The 12768-nt window shown below is 45.7% G+C and overlaps 1 protein-coding gene across 11 annotated transcripts in view; it reads left to right on the plus strand.

Moving 5' to 3' along the window:
• myt1lb (myelin transcription factor 1-like, b) overlaps nt 1–12768 on the plus strand; it is a 124348-nt gene that overhangs the window by 41756 nt on the left and 69824 nt on the right. For all 11 annotated transcript variants that reach the window (XM_084381629.1, XM_084381627.1, XM_084381621.1 and 8 more), the window contains exon 2: nt 11681–11794. The gene's annotated coding sequence lies outside the window, so the exon portion shown is untranslated. The remainder of the gene's footprint in view (nt 1–11680; nt 11795–12768) is intronic.

Here is a 12768-nt window from a genome sequence, read left to right on the forward strand (position 1 = left end):
GCTGTTCGAACGGCGGCCATAGTACGCAACAGATGCTTTAATAAGCGAACAGGGAAGACCCCTTACCAGATGTTGACAGATAAAAAGCCAAATTTGTCCAAAATGCAGAAATTTGGATCTGTATGTTACACATACAAATAGAACAAGGGAAAGCTTGATTCCAGATGTGACCAGGGATTTTTTGTCGGTTATGACAAGAACAGCCCTGCTTATTTGGTTTATCATCCTGACACTGAGAAGATTCAAAAACACAGACTTGTTAAATTTGTGAACAAGGTAAATGTGGAAAAGCAAACAGACAGTTGAGACAGAATCAAACAATGATGAAGACAGAGTCACACAGGAGGTTTATGAGAGCACTGAGAAGTCTCAGGAACCAAGGGTGTGTTACGGGGCGGTAGTATGAGGACCCAATTGCGGACAGACGGAGAGGTACAGGTGGAGTTTCACAAGGCTTTATTTTGAAGTGAAAAGCAAGCTGAGGGTCCGGGGCATATGCGGAGGAGGCAGGCTGAGGAGGGAGCAGGCTGGGGTGTTGCAAGGCGGAGACTGGTGGAGCAGAGTGGGGGCCGGAGAGCAGAGCAGGCAGGCGGGTACTGAAAACAGAGGAAAAAGGTTAAAAACGTGTTTCTTATCTCAAGTACAGGTTTAGTGAGCTAGAGTCGAGCTGTATACTGACTGAGCAGTGGCTACGATCTGGCAGCGAGCGTGTGGCAGGACTGAGTAGAAGTAGGCTGAGGTGATTGCAGGATGAGATGCAGCTGATGGGGCTCTGCTCTGTCTTGGCACACACACACACACACACACACACACACACACACACACACACACACACACCCCTCCTGGCACCCGACCGGGCCTGTCAGGGTGGCGGGCGTGGAAGTCCCGAATGAGGGAGGGGTCCAAGATGAGCCGTCGAGGAATCCAGGCACGCTCCTCGGGCCCGTAGCCCCCCCAATCCACAAGGTATTGCCAATCTCGTCCCCTTCGTCGAACATCCAACAGCCTCTGAACCGTGTATGCAGGGTGGCCATCGATCAGCCGAGGAGGGGGAGGTGTTACTGTGGGGGGAGACAGAGGGCTCGAATGGACAGGCTTGATCTGGGACACATGGAAGGTCGGATGAATGTGAAGAGATGCAGGGAGCTTCAACCGGACTGCAGAAGGGTTGATCACATGATCAATAACAAATGGCCCAATGAAACGTGGGGACAGTTTTCGTGATTCCACCCTTAAAGGGATGTTCCGAGATGACAGCCATACCTTCTGACCCGGGGTGTTAACTGGAGCCACAGCACGGCGACGGTCAGCATAGGTCCGGGCCCTATTGGATGCACGGAGAAGTGCCGCCCGAGCCATCCTCCATGTGCGGTGGCAGCGGCGCAGATGGTTCTGGACCGAGGGCACGGCCACCTCCTCCTCCTGACTTGCAAACAAGGGGGGTTGGTATCCAAGACAACATTCAAATGGTGTCATACCTAGAGAGGCATTGGTGAGGGAGTTATGGGCATACTCCACCCATGGCAGCTCAGAACTCCACCGGGAGGGGTTAGTAGAGACCACACAGCGAAGGGCGGCTTCCAGCTCCTGGTTAACTCGCTCGGTATGGCCATTGGTCTGTGGATGAAACCCAGAGGAAAGACTAACAGAGCACCCAAGAGCAGAGCAGAAAGCTTTCCATACCCGCGAAATGAATTGGGGACCTCTGTCTGATACAACATCAACAGGAATACCATGTAAACGAAACACATGTGAGACCAGAAGGTCTGCAGTCTCTCTGGAGGATGGGAGTTTTGGCAGAGGAATGAAGTGGGCTGATTTGGAAAATCTGTCAACAATAGTCAAGATGACCGTGTTACCATTTGATGGGGGCAGACCGGTCACAAAATCCAAGGCGATGTGTGACCAGGGACGACTAGGTACATGCAGGGGGCGGAGTAGGCCAGAGGGGGGTTGAGTTGAAGTCTTGTTTGCAAGCAGTAACAAAGCCCCTGGTGTCCTTGTCCATGGTCGGCCACCAAAAGCGCCGTCGAAGGAAGGCCAAGGTACGACCCACCCCGGGATGGCAGGTAAGTCTGGTTGAATGGGCCCACTGGAGGACTTCGGAGCGGACTGACTCTGGAACAAAAAGAGAGTTAGGGGAGCCATTACCTTGATCAGGTTGAGTCTGCTGGGCCTGGCACACACGTGACTCAATGTCCCAGGTCACAGAGGCCACAATGCAGGATGGGGGCAGAATGGGATCTGATTCAGGAGGTGCATCAGCCGTGAACTGGCGGGACAGGGCATCTGGCTTGGTGTTCCTGGAACCGGGGCGATAAGTCAAGGTAAAATTGAATCATCCAAAAAACAAGGCCCACCTGGCTTGTCGTGGGTTGAGACGTTTAGCTGTCTGGATGTAGGCCAGGTTCTTGTGATCCGTCCACACAATGAAAGGCTGGTTGGCTCCCTCCAACCATTGACGCCACTCCTCCAGTGCAAGTTTGACTGCCAGAAGTTCCCGGTTTCCAACATCATAGTTTCGTTCTGCGGGGGACAGCTTGTGGGAGTAGAAAGCACAAGGATGCATCTTATGGTCAGTGGGAGAACGTTGAGAAAGAATAGCTCCTACCCCAGTCTCTGAAGCATCCACCTCAACAACAAACTGAAGCTCTGGATCCACCTGGGTGAGAATGGGAGCTGAGGTGAAGCGGCCCTTAAGTTCCTGAAACGCGGTCTCCGCACTTGCAGTCCAGTGGAACGGATGAGAGGTTGAGGTCAGAGCTGTGAGAGGGGCTGCCAGGTGACTATAGTTCTTGATGAAACGCCGGTAGAAATTGGCAAACCCCAAAAACCTCTGCAACTGCTTTCGGGTTGTGGGGGCGGGCCACTCAGACACTGCCTCAACCTTAGCTGGATCCATCCTCACCTGCCCCTGTGAGATGACATAGCCCAAAAAGACACTGTGGAAGCGTGGAATTCACATTTGACAGGTTTGACAAATAACTTGTTCTCCAACAGGCGTTGGAGTACCTGACGGACGTGCTGCCGGTGGGTGTCAAGGTCAGGTGAAAAAATGAGAATATCATCCAGATAGACGAAGACAAACCGTCCGATCATGTCTCGAAGCACATCATTGATGAAGGCCTGAAAAACAGCTGGAGCATTTGTTAGACCGAATGGCATCACCAGATATTCAAAGTGGCCCAGGGAGGTGTTAAAGGCGGTCTTCCACTCATCCCCCTCCCTGATACGGATGAGATGGTAAGCGTTTCGCAGGTCCAGCTTGGTGAAGATCTTAGCTCCATGAAGAGGGGAAAAAGCAGAATCGATTAAAGGCAGAGGATAGGTATTCCTGATGGTTATGTTGTTTAATCCCCGGAAATCAATACACGGTCGGAGTGTGCCATCTTTCTTTCCCACAAAAAAAAACCCTGCACCCACCGGGGAAGAGGATGGTCTGATGATGCCTGCAGCCAGGGAGTCTCGGATGTATTCTTCCAGAGCCTCCTGCTCAGGACGAGAGAGGTTGTACAGGCGACTGCGGGGATGCGGTGCTCCAGGCTGCAGGGCAATAGCACAGTCATATGGCCGGTGAGGTGGTAATGATAGTGCATGATGTTTACTGAAAACCAGGGCCAGGTCATGATAAACTGGAGGTACAGAAGTCAGGTCAGCTGGCTCAGGAACAGAAGGAGGTAAAGACAGGGCAGGAGCAGGGGCTGAATGCAGACAGTTAGCATGACAAAAATTACTCCAGGAAATTACCTTACCAGCTGACCAGTCCAGTTGGGGGTTGTGTGGAGAGCTGGGGCAGTCGATAACATGAAAACTCATCATCTCCTGATGATTACCTGAGACTCTGAAGAGGATGGGCACAGTCTTGTTAGTCACACAGGCGAGAAATTTACCATTAAGGGCTCTGGCAGTTTTAGGTGAATCCAGTGGTACTGTGTCTATAGCCAACTGTACAACAATCTTACTGTCTAAGAAACTCTCCTCAGCCCCTGAGTCAAGGAGAGCACACAAGGGTAATGTCTGGTTCTGCCACATGAGGGAGGCATTGAGCAGGGGTCTGGAAGGAGACTCGCAACTACTATGACTCAACAGTATCTCCCCCACTACTGCTGAGCCGGCCCTTCCCCCAGGCGCAGAGGACAGGTGAGGAGGAAATGACCAGACTGACCACAGTGCAGGCAGCTCCTGGAATTGAACTGGCGCTGCCTCTCCTCTGGCGAGAGTTTGGCTCGGCCCAGTTGCATGGGTTCGGGATCTGGAGGACGAGGAACAGAGGCAGTCGGGGGAGAAAAACGAGGTAAGGTAGGTGGTGGAATGGGAGGAGCTACCTTACCTGTCTTCTCCCTCCGACGCTCACGGATACGGTTGTCAATCCGGATGGACAAAGCAATCAGATTCTCCAGTCCCTCGGCCTCCGGGTGAGACACCAGCTCATCCTTAATGCTCTCATTGAGGCCGTTCTGAAAAGCCCCCTGGAGCGCCTCCTCGTTCCAGCCACTCTCCGCGGCCAGGCAGCGAAACCAAATGGCGAATTCAGCGACAGAGCTTGTACCTTGACGGATGGATATCAGCCTCTTGCCGGCATCTCTCCCACGGACGGGATGATCAAAAATTCTCCTCATTTCAGCTGTGAAGTCGGGGTAGGAGGCAACAAGTGGAGACTGCTGTTCCCACACCGCCGTGGCCCAGCTGCGTGCAGACCCCCGGAGACAACCCATCACGTAAGCCACCTTGGCTCGGTCGGAAGCATAGGAACTGGGCTGTTGGTCAAAAACAATTCCACATTGCATCAGGAAATCCCTACAAGTGCCTAGGTTACCGTCATAGGGTTCAGGAGGTGGCACATGGGACTCCCGGGTCTGAGGCTGGTTGCTGCCGGCTGCCACGGGAGCTGGGGGAGGGTCTTGGGCTGCAAGTTGCAGTTGGAGATTTGCCAGGGTCTGTGCCATCTCGGCTACCCGAGCCGTGAGTGCTTGCAATACCTCACTGTGTTGTCCAAGGACTGCGCCCTGTCCCGTGAGTGCTTGGCGGACGGCGGAATCCTGGTCCGCTGGATCCATATGGCCAGATCGTACTGTTACGGGGCGGTAGTATGAGGACCCAATTGCGGACAGACGGAGAGGTACAGGTGGAGTTTCACAAGGCTTTATTTTGAAGTGAAAAGCAAGCTGAGGGTCCGGGGCATATGCGGAGGAGGCAGGCTGAGGAGGGAGCAGGCTGGGGTGTTGCAAGGCGGAGACTGGTGGAGCAGAGTGGGGGCCGGAGAGCAGAGCAGGCAGGCGGGTACTGAAAACAGAGGAAAAAGGTTAAAAACGTGTTTCTTATCTCAAGTACAGGTTTAGTGAGCTAGAGTCGAGCTGTATACTGACTGAGCAGTGGCTACGATCTGGCAGCGAGCGTGTGGCAGGACTGAGTAGAAGTAGGCTGAGGTGATTGCAGGATGAGATGCAGCTGATAGGGCTCTGCTCTGTCTTGGCACACCTGAAACCACTCTGCCCACCACAAACACACACACACACACACACACACACACTCAAACAGCAGATGTAATAGGGTGAGAAACAAAAATCCACAAGGTGGTACATCTGATGAGTGTGACCAAGAAGAGTCAAGTGAGACAAGTAGTGAACCTGCAGGTGGGAGGTATCCTATAAGAGAGAGGAGAAAACCAAGTCATTTAAGGGATTTTGTAACTGACAACGGTGATAGTGATAGGGTTCATATTACCACTGATTACTGTTACAGAGCAATGTGTGGTGTCCCACATACATTTAAGGAAGCCATGGAGTCAGCTAACTCAAAACAGTGGGTTAAAGCAATGGACGAAGAAATCCAGTCATTAGAAGAAAACAACACATTTACTCTGACTACTCTGCCAAAGGGCAAGAAAACAGTGGGGGGTAAATGGGTTTATTCTGTTAAGAGTGACATTGAGGGTAAAGACAAGTACAAAGCAAGGTTTGTAGCAAAGGGTTACAGTCAGAAGATGGGGATTGATTATGGTGAAACCTTCTCCCCAACAGCCAATTTGACAAGCGTAAGGGTATTGCTACAAAAAGCAGCACAGGAGAACTTGTTAATCCACCAAATGGATGTAAAAACAGCTTATTTACACGCTCCCATTGATTATGAGATCTACACAGATCAACCGGAAGGTTATGAAAAAGGGGAAGGTCTGGTGTGTAAGCCAGAAAAATCTTTGTATGGTCTAAAGCAATCTGGCCGAAATTGGAATAGGATTTTACATGACTGTCTAACTGAAAATGATTTCACACAAAACCCAGCAGATCACTGTGTATATGCCAAGGAGACAAAACATGGAAAGGTGATTATGATAATCTGGGTGGATGATTTGATTATTGCTACCAGCAATGAAAAAGTAATGATGGATGTAAAAGAGATGCTTTCAGAAAAATTTAAGATGAAAGATTTAGGTAGGCTTAAGCATTTTCTGGGTATCGATTTCACTCAGTCTGATGGATGTGTGAAGATGTCACAGGAAACATATGTCAACAGGATATTAGAAAGGTTTAATATGCAAAACTGTAAACCCAGGGAAACTCCTTGTGATCAAAAACTGTGTTACACAGAAGATGCCGTTAAGATGTGTGATGTTAAAATGTATAGCGAGGCTGTAGGCAGCCTCATATATTTAACAACATGTACACATCCAGACTTAAGTTTTGTGGTAAGCAAGCTATCACAATATTTTTGTGAGCCAACAGAGGAACAGTGGGTAACTGTGAAGCATGTATTAAGGTACCTAAGAGGCACTACAAACAGAGAGTTGTGTTTCAGGAGAAATGACAGTGAAGAGTTAGGCCTAGTAGCCTATAGTGATGCAGACTGGGCAGCTGATACCTCTGACAGACGTAGCACCACAGGTTACTGTGTAAGCCTAAGTAAGAACAGTTCTTTAGTTTCATGGAAAACTAAGAAACAGCCTACAGTAGCATTCTCAACCTGCGAGGCAGAATATATGGCTCTGGCCTCTACTATGCAAGAGTGTATATACCTAGAGCAGCTATTGGAAAGTATTGATGACTGCAAATACACGCAAACAGTAGTGAATGAGGATAACCAGGGAACAATTGCCTTAGCCAAAAACCCTGTAAACAGACAGAGGTGCAAGCACGTGGACATTAAATATCATTTTATAAGGTCCATTGTAAACGAGGGGAAAGTGACCCTGGTATATTGCCCTACTGAAGAGATGGTTGCAGACGTTATGACCAAACCCGTCACTAAATCAAAACTGGAAAAGTTTGCAGGCATTATGTTTGGTGTCTAAAAAGAGTGGAAGATGTCCACATCTGTATTGTACAGTATGTTATTGTGTGTAATTTGTGTTTGGATTTCTCCAACCTGAGTACAAGTGGGGGTGTTAAGAGACATTCTTTTATTTAGTGTACTCGGTTGTTGTGATGTGAGATGTGATTGTACTGCTGTTTACTGGGGTGCAGTATTTTGTTTTCACCACAGTGAGTCGCAAGTCTATAGACCAGAAACTCATGCTGTGTCATCACATTTTGTTAAGGTCACGCCCAGCCTTTTTTTTTGTATGTGGAGTTCGGAGTTCATTCCTCCATGACCGATGAGAGTGTGTCTCAAATAAATATGCCAAGAAGGGCTAAAGAATATTATTGCCTCCGCTAGGTTATTCCCCGAGTTCAGCGCTAGTGAAGCCGCGAAGCTCAACAGAGATTTTACAGAATTTATGGGTAGCTGAAGCCCTGTGTGTTCTTGTTCTCTGAATATCAGAGAAACAGATACAACTCTGTGAAGAGCGGCCAACAGGTGCTAGCTGTTGGCTGCATAGATCTTGCTGCAAGTCATTGAGCCCTGTTGAGAGAGGCGGAGGACATTGTCTGAGGGGGCAGGTTCTGGCGACAATGCACTGCCATGAAAATGATCATGAATTAAAAATGTAAAATTTGTAAAAATGCCGTTACAAAATGAAAACATATTTTTGATAGTATTTTGACAAAATTGTCTATAATGAAATTACATATGTTAGGAATGCTTTAAGGAAACTGTAATTCACATGCTTTCTGTTTTATTTTCTCTCTACTTGCAGGAAGATCTGTTGTAAAAATCCTGCAAAATGAAAGATGTCTAGATTCAGGGTCATTGGAATTCTTCTGTTGGTTTATGCCGTATCACTGTTATGACAGTGTGGTCATTGTATTGCCTCAGTAGCATATAGAGGGCTAGGTAGGTTTAGTTTAGGGATGTGGTGGATCAAGTCTTTTTTATAAAGTAAAAGCCTTTTGAATTACTAATCTCTATGCTGTCAGGGCACGGAGAGGACTACTGGATAGATACTCTGAGCTCTAGACTGCCACCTGAAATAACAAAACATAGTCATAATGTGAGCATGAATAATGGCAAATGATATGTTGGACAAATAAAGAGCACTCTCACTGTATTAGGAGACCTAAGGGTTTGGGTCAAAATGAACCCTTTAAATTAGAAATGATATGAGTACTGTTTTTCTGTTATCTTACTCTGTGTTTGCAGTGTGATTCAGTGGAAGCATTCATTTCCACTGAACTGTGTGAGAAGTAAAAGATGCCAGCTGGCTTTATTAGCAGACCAATCCCACCCCTAGCTCATCAGAGCAGTTAACTAACAGACGATCACCCATTTGTGCACTAAATATTTCAGTTCTCCTCAAATCTTGTTCTCATCTTGCACTCCATCAGCTTCTTTCCTCACCTTACCTTTTGTTACCATGAGAAGCTAGCTTTTGGTCTTGTGCTTGTCCTGCAGTAGTTCTGAGGAAGGACAGAATATACAGAGATACTGCTCTCACCTCAATCATCAAACACATGTAGCTATACCCTGACAATGCCAGTTTCATCTGCAGCGGGAGGACATTCAGGCAAAGAAATCATAGTCATTTCTTCAACTCAACTATGTGTATGTGTGTGTGTCCAGTAGGCAATGAACAGGGCAGGCACTGAAATGAACACAGGATATGGAACAGAGAGAGCGAGTGCAATAGCAAGAGAGATTTCATCTCCTCTCTGCCTGTATACGTATCTGCTAGAATGTAGGTCAGGCAGCCCCAGTCACAAGAGCCTGGCAGAACAAGATTGCTGCGTACATGTGTATGTGCATACACATCATATGAATAAAGCATGTGTCTCTCTTGTAATATGTGCTTATTTGTGTGTGCCCCTTGTCCTCATGTACCATAAGTGTGTTTCCTTATATGATGTGTGTCATTCTTTTCTGTGTTAGAGTGTCTGTCTAAAATTCCTGTCATGGACAGCATCCCGGTGAGCAAAAAGTGGTCTAGATCACGTCTTTTAGACATCATTTATGGACATCCAAGACGTCTAAAAGACGTCCTCTGGGGAGCCAGAATGAAAGTTTTTTATACGTCTTTTCTGGACGTTGTATAGATGTTTATATATCGTTTATCGACTAATTCTGGTTGTCAGTTGACATCCAGATCATAGCCAGTATGAACATCTATTCTTAACTAATTCTGGATGTCAGTGGATGTCTAGATTATGGCCTGACTGGACATCTTTTCTCAACGTCATTTATCGACTAATTCTGGCTGTCAATGGACGTCCAGATCATGGCCTGGCCATGTCAATAGTCAGGCCATAATCTAGACATCCACTGACATCCAGAATTAGTTGAGAATAGAAGTTCATACTGGCTATGATGGACCCTGACCCTAACCCCATATGGAAAATGTCAAAGCAGACATCACGACCCACATTCTATATCACAGTGTACATAACCATACAACATAATAGGCTAATTACTGTGTGTACCCTGCCTTTGATAAATATAGGAGCCCAGTAAAGGGCAGACATGGTCCCTTCTCCTCATTCTCCAAGGCATAGACTGCAAGAAATTCACAAACTTGTAGGATGCTTAGAAGAAGTCTTGGTCATATATTTAATCTTTATAGACACGTGTGTAAAAGCTATTCTAATTCGTCCCCTTTATTATGAATGCCTATGTACTGTATGTATTAAAACTGATTGTGTTTGTTTGTCCTGTGTGTGTGGTCCAACTGCAGTTGCAGGCCTTTTCTTCCCTTGTTGTGCTCTGTCTGTCACTGTCCTTGGTACTGAAATTAGCAGGATAGCTTCCCAGCTCCATGACTGAAAAAACACACATTACCACACGGCCACAGTGTATTGTATTGTTGCACTGTATCTTCCTCTGTTGTCTGTTTTGTTCTCTTGTCACACACACACACACACACACACACACACACACACACACACAGAGAGAGAGAGAGAGAGAGAGAGAGAGAGAGAGAGAGAGAGAGATACCGGGGAATGTGGACCTTGTCCTGATAAAGAGTCAGAGAGCTATGATTTGTCATCAGCCTCCACATGAAGACCTTCATCAGAGGACAGATCCTTTGATTGATTGATCCATCTCTGATTATAATGACCATGGGGCCAAGGAGTGTGTATGCATGTGTGTGTGTGTTTGGGGTTTGCTTGTATGTTATGGGACTGAAGCAGGTGGAATTATGTCACAAATTTGCTACAAAGTCATACATTTCTGCATACACAATCTGCTAGCTATCTGCTAAAAACAAAAACAACAAAAAAAAAAACGTTTTTTTTTTTTTTTGCCACATTTTTCTGAATGAACATGCTTTTGGAGTGCACCGATGGCTTCAGTCGAGTAGAAACCAGCCTTTGACGCTGATTTCAAATAAACTTTCAACATAAAAGACAGAAGGATCGTAGTGGTAAAATGAAAATATAGTTTGAGTGGGCCATTGTTTGCATTATCCCCTAACAACTCGCGCACACTGTTTCCAGCTTGGCCATGTTTTTTATTCACACTACAAAGGTAGTGGACAAAAAAGGTTGTTGAACAGAGGTGTGTGCGTGTGTCTGATGAAGGGTTAAAAAGAAAGTAAAAGAAGTAAAGTCTGCTTGTGCACGTAACTGCCGCCACTCCATTTACGTAACAACCAACAGGCACTCTGAGCATCCACCGTATGTGTATGGTTGTGTTAGTCCTGAGGGAGCAGCCATCGTTTTGATTTAAGCTGCTTTGAGATAGGTTGTGAATGACCGCGGTGTATGTGTGTGTGTCTGTGTATGTGTGAGTGTGTACTTGTTATGGGCCGTCTGGTAGGCTCTCTATGGGGGCCTTCATTCTTTGTGATAGTCCCTATACACCATCAACACCTCATCTGTTCTCTCCCATACATATTCTCAATTAGCAGACGGAGACAGTGTATGAGTGCATATTTCCATTCACACTTCCATATCTTCTCCTTTCTGTCATTATCTCTTTCTATGACGAAGGTTATTTTACCTTTTTTTTGACAGAGTAGGGCCTCGACCCCCCCCCAACTCAGCAAAAGATGGAGAGCTGAGGAGAGAAATCATGGAGGCAGGCATGGATCATTAGCTATATTTGTCCCCACTTCCTGCAGAAGATGATAGATCTAGCTAATTACCCCATGTTGCCAAGCCTATCGCACAAGACAAGCAGTCGTCGTTATGGCAGAAATCAACGTTCGCTTGCCATGTGCCGCATAGCTAATGCTATATGACTATTCATGAGCCCAGAGTCAAAGGAGAAGAGGAAATTTCAGATCCTGTCACGGCTGTATGTGAATGTGATTGTTCTGCAAATGATTTTAATGATGCATGTACTCCGTCTTCTTCTTCCTTCTGTGTAGAAAATGAATTTAGCGGAGACGTCGTGAGCCGTTCTTCTCCAGCTGAACATTAGCAGGTCACAGTGGAAGCAGAAGTCTGGACCAAAGAGCTGTCTCAACCGCAAACCATTTCAGGTAGACTGGTGCATCCGGTTTTTACACATAAACCTGTTAAAATGTGTTTGTTCTTGCTGGATCATATTTACAAGCTTGTTCTGACGCAGATTTATGTGATAAATCTGAATTTTACTAGTGTCTGTTGACAGGGTTTTCATTATATTTTATTCAGTTTTCAAATATAAGCAGAAGCACACCATAGCACATGTCAGCATCAATATAAAAAACAAATGGTTGCATTTTATGGGGCTGCAAGGTACAAACATGTAAACAGAATGCCAGGGAGAATCACAAACACACAAGAAATGGAAAATAGTAATATAAAAATAAACAGAACAAAAAAAATTTAAAAGTAGATATGATATAGACATTATACAGAAATGTTCAAAATCAAATAAAAATCAAACAAGTTAAACAATGGCTTTGAGTAAAAAACAGTTTTAACAGCCTTCTTATTAGTATAGTATCTAATTAATGAATATGAAATTTAGCTAATATAATAAAAAGGTTGATAATTTACACCATTTTCTCCATCTTTCTGTTGCCATTTAAAAACCATAAAGGACATGTTTATAAATTAAAGTAAAAGCAATCATAAGTGTAAAATTAATTAACGTTGAAATCTCGTGCCGCAGTCTTTTAGTGTAATCACAATGCCAGAACAAATAGGTACAGTTTCAGGATGAGCAGAGCAAACTGAACAAGAAACATTCATTTCATTCTTAAAGCTTTTAAGGAAATGTTTTACAGTAGAGCATTTGTGTAGAAGCTTAAATGACACCTCGATGAGATATTTGTTAGGGAGCAGCAAAACCATTTTCCAAGGAATGTCACTAACAAACTTATTTCAGTAGGTGACATAAGGGACAGAAATACTGTTGTTGAAATAAGGAATGCAAAGCTCTTTTATTATTTTTTTGCATACACAAAACAGATTTTACCACAAAAAGAGTGTCACTAGGTTGAAGTAATGAGATATCAGTAGGAAGAGG

Source organism: Pagrus pagrus, assembly GCF_965226575.1.
Source record: "Pagrus pagrus genome assembly, chromosome: 18".
NCBI lineage: Eukaryota > Metazoa > Chordata > Actinopteri > Spariformes > Sparidae > Pagrus > Pagrus pagrus.